The sequence below is a fragment of the Pristiophorus japonicus genome, chromosome 31 (genome assembly GCF_044704955.1).
Source record: "Pristiophorus japonicus isolate sPriJap1 chromosome 31, sPriJap1.hap1, whole genome shotgun sequence".
In the NCBI taxonomy this organism is placed as follows: Eukaryota; Metazoa; Chordata; class Chondrichthyes; family Pristiophoridae; genus Pristiophorus; species Pristiophorus japonicus.
The window spans coordinates 2,780,195-2,794,944 of NC_092007.1; the positions used below are offsets into that span (position 1 = coordinate 2,780,195).

Genomic DNA, 14,750 nt, shown 5'->3' on the forward strand with positions numbered 1-14,750 from the left:
AATCGACTTTCTTCTTTTATGATTTTAATTCCAATTCGATCAAATGTTCAATTAGAAACCAGACAAACTAGATCTGATTTAAATCTGAGATATGGGTAACTATAAAATCAGCAGTTATGAGTGCTACTGATGCTTTTAAATTGTCTTTTCGGCTAAAAAAGACATAAATAACATGTGAAATGGTGATAAATTAGTGAGGTTGAGGAATACATCGAAAAATATTGAAGAATATGAAGTGTGGCTAAAGATACTGCCACACTTTGGGAGCAACTTGGTTTTTAGAGGCACCTTAGTTAAAATAGGAACATAGGAACAGGAGGAGGCCATTCAGCCCCTCGAGTCTGTTCTGCCATTCAGTAAGATCATGGCTGATCTGTGACCGAACTTCATATACCTGCCTTTGGCTAACAAAATGCTATCAATTTCCGATTTAAAATGAACAATTGATCAAGCATCAATTGGCATTTGTGAAAGAGAGTTCCAAACTTCTACCACCCTTTGTGTGTCGAATTGTTTCCTAATATCATCTGGAATGGTCTGGAACTAATTTTTAGACTACGCCCCTAGTCTAGAATCCACAACCAGTGGGAATAATCCTCTCTATCTACCCTATCTTCCCCTTAAGATCTTGACAACTTCGATCAGATCACTCCTTAACTTTCTAAATTCTAGGGAATTTGTTTTGAGTTTACTGGTTCTGGTGTCTCTGCAGCATCTGTAGTTGGTGGTAGACAATGCCCCCCTCCCCCATTCAAACTAATTATGTTGTTGGTTTCTACAATATCTGTGGTGACTTGATTTTTGTTTCATTGTAGTGTATTTTTATTGATCACATATTTACCCTTATCAGCAGAAGTACAGACCACACAATAGTGTGAAATACACCATCCGTTTTATAGAATGACAACACTGCCGATTAAAGAATTGAGCTAAGAATTTATAGTTGGTAAACAGTCATGGCATTGGTATCACCTTCTGGGAGTGAAACTGCCACATGCCCGGTTTTGGGGTGCATAATTCGAATTAAAAGAAAATTAGCGTCTGCAAGACGGGCCGCTAATTGTTCCGGAAGTGGGCTCTTCGAGCCAAAAAATGTTGTGTGCCGATAACGGGGCAGGAGCAGGGCATTTGCCGGTGCTCGCGGGGCATGATGTTCAGCGCTACACTCAGCACATCAACGTGACAAGGACATGCCGCATCAGACTGACACGTCACAATGTCCCTCCAGTTCTCTTAAAGGGGAGAACCACTGCGAGCTCTGCAGCCACTTTAGTGGCACCCACTGGGCCACCAGAGGGGGTGCCAGGCTGCATGTTGGCGGCCGCCATTGTTGGGCCGACTGAATAGTCGGCCGACAGAATAAAGATGCCGGCCACCGCACTACCTCTTCCCCTTTAAGGGCAGCCAGGATGTCCCAGCCATTATCGGTGACATTGCCCCGTGCCAAACTTGCGTCCCGCAGGGCAATTTCCCCTGAGAGGTGCAAAGGTGTTGGTGCACCGTGCCGGTGTGATATTCGTGGGCCGCGGCGCTAAGGCCAATTTGTGCTCCGAGCCCTGTGGGCAATTCCGGAGGGCAGTGCTCGGGCCACTGTACCTGGGCAAAAACCCATTAGCGCCCCATTAGCATCTCCCAGAGGTGTTAACGGGTCTTGCGTAAATGGATAATTTCGGCACTCAATGTGTTGTTAAGATATTCTTTTATAGATTATTCCAGCAGCAGTGTTGACCACTAAAAATAAAAATATCACTTGTCTTAAAGTAGTAGACATCAATATCACGAGATATCTTATGCTAATATCACCAACCTAAAACCTGAATTGAAGATTGCCGCACATATTTAATTGAGAAACATTTTATTGTTGGGATTCGTTTGGCAGCAACTCACAGTACTTTCCCATATCCTTGTGTACTGTGTTTTTCTGCGGCCACTGACCAAATCGAAATGACCCCCTCAGCCAGAATTAAGGCATCACTAAGACAGAACAATCTCCCCACAATCTAAGAATGCCTGGCACCAAGGTGGAATCATTGTTCCCAGAACTGAGTTTCAACAAACTTTATATTGCACTATTGTGATGATTGATTCTTTCTATTTAATGTGTTAGAATCACTAAAAGTTAACATGCAGGTACAGCAAGCATTTAAAAGTACAAATAGTATGTTGCCATTTATTACAAGAGGATTTGAGTATAAGAGTAAAGGGGGTACAAATTGTCCCCCGCCTGAAACGATGCGCAGTCAGGTCGACTCTTTCGGGAAATTGTGCTTTTTTTTTGTTTTCATCTGGAAGACGGCTATAATGGGAGGCGGTGAATACACCTGAGGGGTAAAAACACGGCGGTCACAGCAACTGAGGAGCGGAAGTTGGGGGTGATGTGTATTCACACCGCAATGATGTCATCGCGGCGCCGCCGCTCCCCTTCACCGAAAGGGGAGAGCCTCCACGCTTTTTAAACTTCGGTCCACTGGGCCACCAGGAAGGGTTTCAGCTGACCGAACCCGGGGCATAATTGTCAGGCCGACCTGGCAGTCTGCAAAAGGCCCAAGCCTTACTGGACCACTGGGGAAAAGGCGGTTTGCTGGGCAGTAGTTGGGTAATCAGCCTAACTCTGCGCCAGTGAATGTCCATTTCCTGCGGATTAGTATGATCTGTCAAGCTGAATTTTGACAACTTGCAAGATCCAGGTTTTCGTGAATGCGCATCGCATGCGGAAGCATGGAACTTGCGGGGCACTTATGAACGACCGTGTACATCTGGGCCTTTTTTTATTTGTGTCTATGCATTTATAGATCTATGTAAACTGAGCCAGTCACTGGGTAAATATTAACAAGTTATGCTTTTCGGTAAGTACAGTGACAAATTGATAACCACAAAAATTGGGCAAGAACTTGTAATCTAACTACTAAATCCTTGCTCATTCTAACAAGGCTTACAGGTTTATCTCTGGAACAATGAAGATCCAAGATGCTATTAATGATGCCACATGATTTTAAGAAAACATTTCAGTTTGGAGAGAAGTTTAATAGTCTTGTCGGATTAACCTAAATGACAATTAAGTAATTTCACATGCAAGCATCAAGGGGGTGAGATTCAAGTTGGGCGGGGATGCAAATCTGTCGCCACTTATACGCTTTGTCCAAGATGCAGTTCCATTGAATCATAGAATCATCAAAAAATTACGACACAGAAGGAGGCCATTCGGTCCATTGTGCCCGTGCCAGTCATAAAAGAGCTACACCCTGACTAATCCCACTTGGTCCATAGGTTACAGCTCTTTAAATACACATCAAAGTACTTTTCAAATGTGATGAGGGTTTCTGCCTCTACCATTCTTTCAGGCAGTGAGTTCCAGACTCTCATCAACCTTTGGGTGAAAATTTTTAGGACCTTCCTATCCACTCTATCTAGGTCCCTCATAATTTTACGCACCTCAATTAAATCTCTCCTCATGCTCGTCTGTTCCAAAGAAAACAATCCCAACCTATCCAATATTTCCTCATGGTTAAAATTCTCCAGTCCATGCAACATCCTCATAAATCTCCTCTGTACCCTCTCAAGTGCAATCACATCTTTCCTGCAAGTGAAGTCAAATTTCACCCCCGGGTGTTTGTAAATTAATATTTCAGCATAGTTTGATGTCTCACTATTTAATTTCTGAAATCTGAATGGATGTGAAATATATTTGTTGTAATTTATCAAAGTCTGTATCTATTCTGCTTGTGGTTTACTTGAAAAAATACACCATAAATTTAACAATCTGCTCAACTTGGTAGCTGTCAGGAACAGTCAATGGATAGTCAACTTCAGCGCCATATACCAAATCGAATTATCAGAAAAACCATTATTATTTCTGAATAATAAAGCTGAAAACAACAGTCACCATGAATTCAGAAGGGGGAAATTGCTGCCTGACCAAACTCCTTAACATTGAGGAAGCTGCATGTGAAGTAGATTATGAAATGGCTTGCAAACGACATTTGGTAAAGTTCCACACAAAAGACTATTGACTTAGCTCAAAGATGTGAGATTCCAAGGCAGGTTTGGGGAAAGAATGTGGAGGGGGGGCGACATTGCCCATTTTGTAAAGCCCTGTTAGTGCCGCTGGGGGGCACTAATGGGGCGGAGGGGGGCGCTGCCCACTCCGGGAAATTGTCCGGGAGTTTGTGCAGGCATTGCCAAGGCAGCGCCGTGCCCCGCAGTTAGCACCCCACGGTTAGTGCCTCGGGCTACTGCGTAATCGGCGATGAAGTCATCAGCGTGCGCAGTGACCCATCACCTCCCCGCGCCGACCGTTTAATGTTTCACGGGGGAAATTGCCCCGCGTGGTCAGCATCCGCTCTCAGGGGAGAGTGACAGCGCCCCGGGTTGCCATCTTTTTTTGATTGTTGACTCTTAGGTCAGCTCTATGATAACAGCCCTACCGGGAACCACCTGCTGATGGCCAAGTCACGTAAGTGATCTCCTGCCCGCCGAGCTGCCATATTTGTGCAGGTGGGAGTCGGCGGCAGCAGGGAGAAGGATCGTTGCTATGGAGGCAGGTCTAACCTCGATGGTAAGTAAGAAGACCTGCAAAAAAAGGTTAGTGAATATGTTTAAATTTTTTTTTCAGTGTTTTACCTGTATGGGGTCCCCTGCAGGTATTCTGGTGTTTTTTTTGCGAAGATTTTTATTTTTCAGTGTTCCCTCCCTCCCTGGGCCCGAATCAATCCTCGGCGGCACTTTGGCGAGGGTTGCATTTGCTGCCGAGATTGAGAGCTCCCACCCACTGCCGCCCAGATTGACTCCGTAAGGTGTTATTTGGCTGCAGGGTGGTACTGACATCTCTTTCAGAGGAATCTTCCTGGCAAAATACTGCCCGGGCTATTGGTGGCCCTCGGCGGTCCTTTGGGTGGCACTTGGGTGGGCCTTGGCTTTGACCAAGTTCGGGCCCAAAGAAACTGACTGAAACATAGAAAAATGGCAAATAACATTTATATTATCTTACGGCACAGAAGTAGGCATTCGGCACATCGTGTCTGTGCCTGCTCTTTGAAAGAGCTATCCAATTAGTCCCATTACCCTGCTTTTTCCCCATGGCCCTGCAATTATTTTCTGATCAAGTGTATATATCGAATTGTTTTTTTAAATTGTTGTTGAATCTGCATCCACCACCCTTTAAGGCAGTGCATTCCTGATCATAACGACTCACTGCATAACATTCTTTTTTCATGTCTTCCCGGTTCTTTTGCCAATTATCTTAAATCTGTGTCCTCTGGTTACTGGCCCTCCTGCCAGTGGAAGCAGTTTCTCCCTATATAGTCAATCAAAGCGCCTCATAATTTTTAAAACTCATCTTGACCTTCTCTGCCCTAAGGAGAACAAACCCAAATTCTCCAGTCTCTCCACATAACTGAAGTCCCTCATCCCTGGTATTGTTCTGGTAGGATCTTGCGGAGACATCGCTGGTGGTATTTCTCCAGCGACTTGAGGTGTCTACTGTACATGGTCCATGTCTCTGTGATATACAGGAGAGCGGGTATCACTACAGCCCTGTAGACCATGAGCTTGGTGACAGTTTTGAGGGCCTGGTCTTCAAACACTCTTTTCCTCAGGCGGCCGAAGGCTGCACTGGAGGCGGTGTTGGATCTCGTCGTCAATGGTTGTCTCCGCAAGATCCGACAAATCCCTTGGGAGCAGAGACACACAAATATTAGCGTCCTCGTCCAGGCCAACAACCACAGCATTGAAGCACTGACCACACTTGATCAGCTCTGCTGGGCAGGCCACATAGTTTGCATGCCAGACACGAGACTCCCAAAGCAAGCACTCTACTCGGAACTCGTCCACGGCAAACAAGCCAAAGGCGGGCTGAGGAGACGTTACAAGGACACCCTCAAAGCCTCCCTGATAAAGTGCAACATCCCCACTGACACCTGTGAGTCCCTGGCCAAAGACCGCCCAAGTGGAGGAAGTGTATTCGGGAGGGCGCTGAGCTCTTCGATTATCATCGCCGAGAGCATGCACAACTCAAGCGCAAGCAGCGGAAGGAGCGTGAGGCAAACCAGGCTCCCTGCCCACCCTTCCCCTCAACCACTGTCTGTCCCACCTATGACAGAGACTGTGGTTCCCATATTGGACTATACAGCCATCTAAGAGCTCATGCTAAGAGTGGAAGGAAGTCTTCCTCGATTCCGATGGACAGCCTATGATGATGATGATCTGATAAATCTCCTCTACAACTTCTCCAAGGTCTTGACATTCTTCCTAAAGTGCAGTGCATTTAATGACAATAAGAACAGAAGAACATAAGAAGTAGGAGCAGGAGTAGACCGTTTGGCCCCTCGAGCCTGCTCTGCCATTCAATCAGATCATGACTAATCTTCTACCTCAACTGCACTTTCCTGCATTATCCCCATATCGCTTACTTTCCTTAATATCCAAAAATCTATCGATCTCAATAATAAATATGCTCAAAGACTGAGCCTCCACAGCCCTCTGGTATAGAGAATTCCAAGCATTCGCAACACTCTGAGTCAAGAAGTTTCTCCTCATCTCAGTCCTAAATGGCCGACCCCTTATTCTGAGACTGAGACCCGAGGTTTTAGACTCCCCAGCAAGAGGAAACATCATCCATGCATCTATACTGTCAAGCCCTGAAAGAATTTTGTATGTTTCAATGAGATCACCTCTCGTTCTTCTAAACTCGAGAGAATATAGGCCGAGTCTACTCAATTTCTCCTTTTGGGACAATTCCTCCATCCCAGGAATCAGTCTACTGAACCTTTGTTGTTAGGGGGTAGAGTATTGTAAGGGGATAAAGATGTCACCAAAGTGAAAGTAGACAGACAGATGGTCACTAAAGTGGATACTGAAGGTAGTGAATTGATCTGAACATAATTATAGGGCTTATGCTGAACTGTATATTCAAAACAATGGAATATAAGTCAGACAAAGACATGCCCGAATGGTATAGTCCTCTGATCAGACTGCACCTCAAGTACTGTGTGCAGTTCTAATGACTTGAGACACAGGGGTCACATTCAAGTGGTGGAAGCAGAGCAGGGATAACCCATGAGTGTTTTGGTGGGGGAGGTGGGGGGAGGAATGATGAGTTCAGAAACAATGAAGACATTTGTACTGGTAAGCCTTGAAAGAGTAATTCAAAGAGGTCATCTGATTGTATATAGGGAAAGGTAAATCCTATGGAAAAGATCAATTTAAAAAAGTACTTCAAAATAAGTTGAGAGCAGGACCAAGAGGACACAGGTTGAAATTGATAAATGGCAGATTAAGAACTGAAATCCAGAATCCCAGATAGAGTAGCAGAAGATAAAAATCTGATCCCATTTAAGAACCAATTAGATGGGCAGTGGGGAACTTTAGGATCTTTTCTGGATGGATCACCCAAGACCTTCTACATCCATAAATATCTTGCGATGTTGTGAAATGTTATACTTCACACGACTGCTCGGGGTGGTGAATTGCCAGATTGCTTTCTTAATGAATAGGTAGGTAAATAGAATGATAAAGTGTAATTTTGGTCATCATTTATTTATCTATCAAAAAAAGTTTTCAATTTGTTTCACTTCGAAGTTTTCAAAGTATAAAAAAGAGGCAGGCATTTATTTGTTACTGGTTTATTCTGACCTGGAGCTGAACCACCCAGCAATCTGAAAACTTCTTCTCCTCCCCTACTGCAATTAATATTTCATTAAATTCAGGACCACTTAACAATAACAATAACATTTTGGAGCTTTACAGTCACATGTCTGGTTCAAGATGGCTTTACCTTAGGAGCGGTATAATGAAATATACGGTACAGTGTCTCTCTTGTTTAAAAAATACATGCTTTGGGAGAATTGATTCGTATTGATCAGGTTGATCAGATAATGTCATATAATACCGGCAGCAGTTCACCAATCAACACATAATAAAATGATGAATATTTACATCTTGATAATCTTTATCCAGCAGACATCAAGGTTACGCTTGAGGAATGATATCTGCTGCTAACGTGTATTGGTTAGCTTTTTCTGTCCCTTTAGGGCCTTGAGGGATACTGAGGGAAAGTGCTCTCAACGTGCACCTGGTGAGATTAATGTGGTCTCTGTATGTCTGTTGAGAGCAATGTTGCTATTGCTGACAGAAAACTAATTGGTGTCGTGGAATCAAGATTTTCAAGTTATGATTTGTTGCTATTTTCTAAATAGGATATTTGATTCAATCAAGTACATGTGTGATATGGACTTTGCATGTTTAATAAGTTCCAACACTGCAATGGTACTTTAGGAGACTGGTGACTACAGGATACATCCCATCCTGGCAGCATCCTGTATACATTGACTGGCTTTTATCTGAGTTCTCTTGACCAGCACAGTTTGTGTGCATCTGTGCTTAAAATCATGCATTGAACCCTCCTGGATGTTATAATTTAGGTTTTGAAAGGATGTGCAGGAGTGCCTGAAATTACAAAAAATAAAATAAATTTCTGTGAACGTTTCAAAAAGTGGCCAAGAGGTCCAAGGACCCTTTGAGCACTTACAATACCAGAGTTGGCTAATGCTGTGTAAAGATTTGGGTAATACTATTACAGCATCAAAACTACCTCTGACTACGGTCTGACACTACTTTCCAAATAAGGACCCACAGCAAAGTTTGCAATCCATCTCTGAACTTTTACTGCAAATGTGATATGACTGTAGAACAGAACATACTTTGCAACAGTGCAAAAGTTAAGATTTAAATGTACACTTAAAAGGTGTTTGCAGGAATATTAGAGGCAGTTAGGTAGTGCAACTAATACAATGTTATCCACATGGTTATCAACAACACTAACACTTCCAAGGAATTATAGTTTCTGGATCAATACCCTATTCAAATTTATCTTATTAATAGAATTAATGACGAAACAGTTTCACCAATCCACTAATGGACTACAAACTAAACAAGTAAATTTGAGGAATGTGTTACCTACCTATTACAGCTATTTGTTTAGTTGAGGCACTGTAACTTTTTGTTAAATTGTTAAAGGCCTGACCAGTATACATTCCAGTGTCATTCAAAGTAAAGCTAGCAATGATAAGTTGTTGCCCTTTTTGTGGAAGAGAGGTATCGTTGAGATACCATTCCAGTTCAGCAGTTGGGCTCCAGTCTGTGGAACATGTGAAAGTAACGGTTCTTCCAGCAATGTAAACGGGTAAATCGGGGTTAATGGAAACAGTGGGGAGATCCGGTCCATCTAAAATAAATGCATAAATGTATTGTAATAGAATGATGCTACAATGAAAAGCAGCAGTGAACTATACAATTATGGAGAGACCACCACCACCACAGAAACTACACACCAATGTCTTTTCTACACACCATCAATCGCAGTCGTATATAAAATGAAGTCAATAAGTTGAACAACCAACATTTACTGTCACATCATCCACATGTGTGTTTTCTGCCCTTTAATTTGCTTACATTTTACAGTTAACCCCCATGTACTTGGTCCTGATGAGTAATTACATGGTGAGTTACTGAGAGGTACAGATTAAATTAGTTCCAAATTAGCTAACTGGGCTTTGAAATTACGAGGTTGAGAGTCTGGTATCAGAGTGCCATGTATAGCGGAACCTGGTTCAGACATGTCACCTTTCATTTCCGCAAATTCTGTCATGGCAACATTCAAAGGCAGGATGGGTGGGAGGGAATGCTCTGACAGAAATCCTGCCAGTTCTAATTTTGCTGATATTGATTTAAACTACACCGACATCAAGAAGGTGTAATAACTGCTCCAATGTAATGGTTGGGGTACAGTTTCCCATTGTGTAGAGGTGGGGGTCCAATGTCAGTTTCCCCAGTGTGTAGGGATATGGGTCCAATGTCAGTTTCCCCAGTGTGTAGGAGTGTGGGTCGAATGGCAGTTTCCCCAGTGTGTACGGGTGGGGGTCCAATGTCAGTTTCCCCAGTGTGTAGCGGTGGGGTCCAATGTCAGTTTCCCCATTGTGTAGGAGTGGGGGTCCAATGTCAGTTTCCCCAGTGTGTAGGGGTGGGCTTCCAAAGTCAGCTTCCCAGTGTATAGGGGAGGGGGTCCAATGTCAGTTTCCCCATTGTGTAGGGGTGGAGGTCCAATGTCAGTTTCCCCAGTGTGTACGGGTGAGGGTCCAATGTGAGTTTCCCCAGTGTGTAGCGGTGGGGTCCAATGTCAGTTTCCCCATTGTGTAGGAGTGGGGGTCCAATGTCAGTTTCCCCAGTGTGTAGGGGCGGGCTTCCAAAGTCAGTTTCCCCAGTGTATAGGGGAGGGGGTCCAATGTCAGTTTCCCCAGTGTGCAGGGGTGGAGTCCAATGTCAGTTTCCCCTTGTGTAGGGTGGGGTCCAATGTCAGTTTCCCCAGTGTGTAGGGTGGGATCCAATATCAGTTTCCCCAGTGTGTAGGGGTGGGGGTCTAATGTCAGTTTCCCCAGTGTGTAGTGGTGTGGGTCCAATGTCAGTTTCCCCATTGTGTAGGGGTTGGGTTCCAATGTCAGTTTCCCCAGTGTGTAGGGGTGAGGGTCCAATGTCAGTTTCCCCAGTGTGTAGGGGTGGAGGTCCAATGTTAGTTTCCCCAGTGTGTACGGGTGGGGGTCCAATGTCAGTTTCCCAGTGTGTAGAGTTGGGGGTCCAATGTCAGTTTCCCCAGTGTGTAGTGGTGGTGTCTAATGTCAGTTTCCCCATTGTGTAGGGGTGGGGGTCCAATGTCAGTTTCCCCAGTGTGGAGGTGTGTGGGTCTGATGTCAGTTTCCAAGTGTGTAGGGGTGGGCGTCCAATGTCAGTTTCCCAGTGTGTAGGGGTGGGGGTCCAATGTCAGTTTCCCCAGTGTGTACGGGTGGGGGTCCAATGTCAGTTTCCCCAGTGTGCAGTGGTGGAGGTCCAATGTCAGTTTCCCCACTGTGTAGGGGTGGGGGTCCAATCTCAGTTTCCCCAGTGTGCAGGGGTGGGGATCCAATGTAAGTTTCGCCAGTGGGTAGGGGTGCGGGTCCAATGTCAGTTTCCCCAGTGTGTAGAGGTGGGGTCCAATGTCAGTTTCCCCTTGTCTAGGGTGGGTTCCAATGTCAGTTTCCCCAGTGTGTTGGGGTGGTGGTCCAATGTCAGTTTCCCAGTGTGTAGAGTTGGGGGTCCAATGTCAGTTTCCCCAGTGTGTAGCGGTGGGGTCCAATGTCAGTTTCCCCATTATGTAGGGGTGGGGGTCCAATGTCAGTTTCCCCAGTGTGCAGTGGTGGGGACAATGTCAGTTTCCCCAGTTTCCCCAGTGTGTAGAGGTGGGGGTCCAAGGCCAGCTTCCCCAGTGTGCAGCGGTGGGGTTCCAATGTTAGTTTCCCCAGTGTGTACGGGTGATGGTCCAATGTCAGGTTCCCCAGTGTGTAGGGGTGGGGGTCCACTGTCAGTTTCCCCAGTGTGTATGGGTGGGGTCCAATGTCAGTCTCCCAGTGTGTAGAGGTGGTGACCAATGTCAGTTTCCCCAGTGTGTAGCGGTGGGGTCCAGAGTCAGTTTCCCCATTGTGTCGGGGTGGGGGTCCAATGTCAGTTTTCCCAGTGTGTAGGGGTGGGAGTCCAATGTCAGTTTCCCCAGTGAGTAGGTTTGGGTCCAATGTCAGTTTCCCCAGTGTGTCGAGGTGGGGTCCAATGTCAGTTTCCCCATTGTTTAGGGGTGGGAGTCCAATGTCAGTTTCCCCAATGTGTAGGGATGTGGTCCAATATCAGTTTCCCCAGTGTGTAGGGTTGGGTCCAATGTCAGTTTCCCCAGTGTGTAGAGATGGGGTCCAATGTCAGTTTCCCAGTGTGTAGGGGTGGGAGTCCAATGTCAGTTTCCCCAGTGTGTAGCGGTGGGGTCCGATGTCAGTTTCCCCAGTGTTTAGGGGTGGGGGTCCAATGTCAGTTTCCCCATTGTGTAGAGGTGGGGGTCCAATGTCAGTTTCCCCAGTGTGTAGGGGTGGTGGTCCAATGTCAGTTTCCCCATTGTGTAGTGGTGGGGGTCCAATGTCATTTTCCCCATTGTGCAGGTGTGGGGGTCCGATGTCAGTTTCCCCAGTGTGTAGGGGTGGGGGTCCAATGTCAGTTTTCCCAGTGTGTGGAGGTCGGTGTCCAATATCAGTTTCCCCAGTGTGTAGGGGTGGGGGTCCAAATTCAGTTTCCCCAGTGTGTAGAGGTCGATGTCCAATATCAGTTTCCCCAGTGTGTAGGGGTGGGGTCCAATATCAGTTTCCCCAGTGTGTAGTGGTGGGGTCCAATATCAGTTTCCCCATTGTGTTGTAGTGGGGGTCCAATGTCAGTTTCCCCATTGTGCAGGGGTGGGGGTCCGATGTCAGTTTCCCCAGTGTGTAATGGTGGGCGTCCAATGTCAGTTTCCCCAGTGTGTAGGGGTGGGGGTCCAATGTCAGTTTCCCCAGTGTGTAGAGGTAGGGGTCCAATATCAGTTTCCCCAGTGCATAGGGGTGGGGGTCCAATGTCAGTTTCCGCAGTGTGTAGGGGTGGGGTCCAATATCAGTTTCCCCAGTGTGTAGGGATGGGGGTCCAATGTCAGTTTCCCCAGTGTGTCGAGGTAGGGGTCCAATATCAGTTTCCCCAGTGTGTAGTGGTGGGGGTCCAATGTCAGTTTCCCCAGTGTGTAGAGGTAGGGTCCAATATCAGTTTCCCCATTGTGTAGTGGTGGGGGTCCAATGTCAGTTTCCCCATTGTGCAGGGTTGTGGGTCCGATGTCAGTTTCCCCAGTGTGTAGTGGTGGGCGTCCAATGTCAGTTTCCCCAGTGTGTAGGGGTGGGGGTCCAATGTCAGTTTCCTAAGTGTGTAGGGCTGGGCGTGGAATATCAGTTTCGCAATGTGTCGGGGTGGGGGCCCAATGTCAGTTTCCTCATTGTGTAGTGGTGGGGGCCCAATATCTGTTTCCCAATGTGTAGGGGTGGGGGTCCAATGTCAGTCTCCCCATTGTGTAGTGGTGGGGGTCCAATGTCAGTTTCCCCAGTGTGTAAGGGTGGGGGTCCACTGTCAGTTTCCCCAGTGTGTAGGGGTGCGGGTCCAATGTCAGTTTCCCCAGTGTGTAGGGGTGGGGGTCCAATGTCAGTTTCCCCAGTGTGTAGCAGTAGGGGTCCAATATCAGTTTCCCCAGTGTGTAGGGGTGGGGGTCCAATGTCAGTTTCCCCAGTGTGTAGTGGTGGGGTCGAATGTCAGTTTTCCCATTGTGTAGGGTTGGGGGTCCAAAGACAGGTTCCCCAGTTTGTAGTGGTGGGGGTCCAATGTCAGTTACCCCATTGTGTAGGGGTGGGGGTCCAATGTCAGTTTCCCCACTGCGTCGTGGTGGGAGCCCAATGTTAGTTTCCCCAGTGTGTAGAAGTCGGGTCCAATGGCAGTTTCCCCAGTGTGTAGGGTGGGGTCCAATGTCAGTTTCCCCATTGTGTAGGGGTGGGGGTCCAAAGTCATTTACCCCAGTGTGTTGAGTTGAGTGTCCAATATCAGTTTCCCCAGTGTATAGAGGTGTGGGTCTAATGTCAGTTTCCCCAGTGTGTAGGGGTGGGGGTCCAATGTCAGTTTCCCAGTGTGTAGGGGTGGGGGTCCAATGTCAGTTTCCCCAGTGTGTAGAGGTGAGGGTCCAATATCAGTATCCCCAGTGTGTAGGGGTGGGGGTCCAATGTCAGTTTCCCCAGTGTGTAGGGGTGGGGTCCAATATCAGTTTCCCCAGTGTGTAGGGGTGGCGGTCCAATGTCAGTTTCCCCAGTGTGTAGAGGTCGGTGTCCAATATCAGTTTCCCCAGTGTGTAGGGGTGGGGGTCCAATGTCAGTTTCCCCAGTGTGTAGTGGTGGGGTCCAATATCAGTTTCCCCATTGTGTTGTAGTGGGGGTCCAATGTCAGTTTCCCCATTGTGCAGGGGTGGGGTCCGATGTCAGTTTCCCCAGTGTGTAATGGTGGGCGTCCAATGTCAGTTTCCCCAGTGTGTATGGGTGGGGGTCCAATGTCAGTTTCCCCAGTGTGTAGGGGTGGGGTCCAATATCAGTTTCCCCAGTGTGTAGGGGTGGCGGTCCAATGTCAGTTTCCCCAGTGTGTAGAGGTCGGTGTCCAATATCAGTTTCCCCAGTGTGTAGGGGTGGGGGTCCAATGTCAGTTTCCCCAGTGTGTAGTGGTGGGGTCCAATATCAGTTTCCCCATTGTGTTGTAGTGGGGGTCCAATGTCAGTTTCCCCATTGTGCAGGGGTGGGGTCCGATGTCAGTTTCCCCAGTGTGTAATGGTGGGCGTCCAATGTCAGTTTCCCCAGTGTGTAGGGGTGGGGGTCCAATGTCAGTTTCCCCAGTGTGTAGAGTTAGGGGTCCAATATCAGTTTCCCCAGTGTGTAGGGGTGGGGGTCCAATGTCAGTTTCCCCAGTGTGTAGTGGTGGGGTCCAATATCAGTTTCCCCATTGTGTTGTAGTGGGGGTCCAAAGTCAGGTTCCCCAGTTTGTAGTGGTGGGTGTCCAATGTCAGTTACCCCATTGTTTAGGGGTAGGGGTCCAATGTCATTTCCCCAGTGTGTAGGGCTGGGGGTCCAATGTCAGTTTCCCCAATGTGTCGTGGTGGGGGTCCAATGTTAGTTTCCCCAGTGTGTAGAAGTGGGGTCCAATGGCAGTTTCCCCAGTGTGTAGGGTGGGGTCCAATGTCAGTTTCCCCATTGTGTAGGTGTGGAGGTCCAAAGTCATTTTCCCCAGTGTGTTGAGTTGGGGGTCCAATATCAGTTTCCCCAGTGTGTAGAGGTGTGCGTCTAATGTCAGTTTCCCCAGTG

The 14,750-nt window shown here is 47.0% G+C and overlaps 1 protein-coding gene across 2 annotated transcripts in view; it reads right to left on the reverse strand.

The window, feature by feature from the left end:
* The window catches only part of LOC139240315 (cell adhesion molecule CEACAM6-like), an 85,349-nt gene that overhangs the window by 16,411 nt on the left and 54,188 nt on the right, over positions 1 to 14,750 (reverse strand). The gene's annotated exons all lie outside the window — the stretch shown is intronic.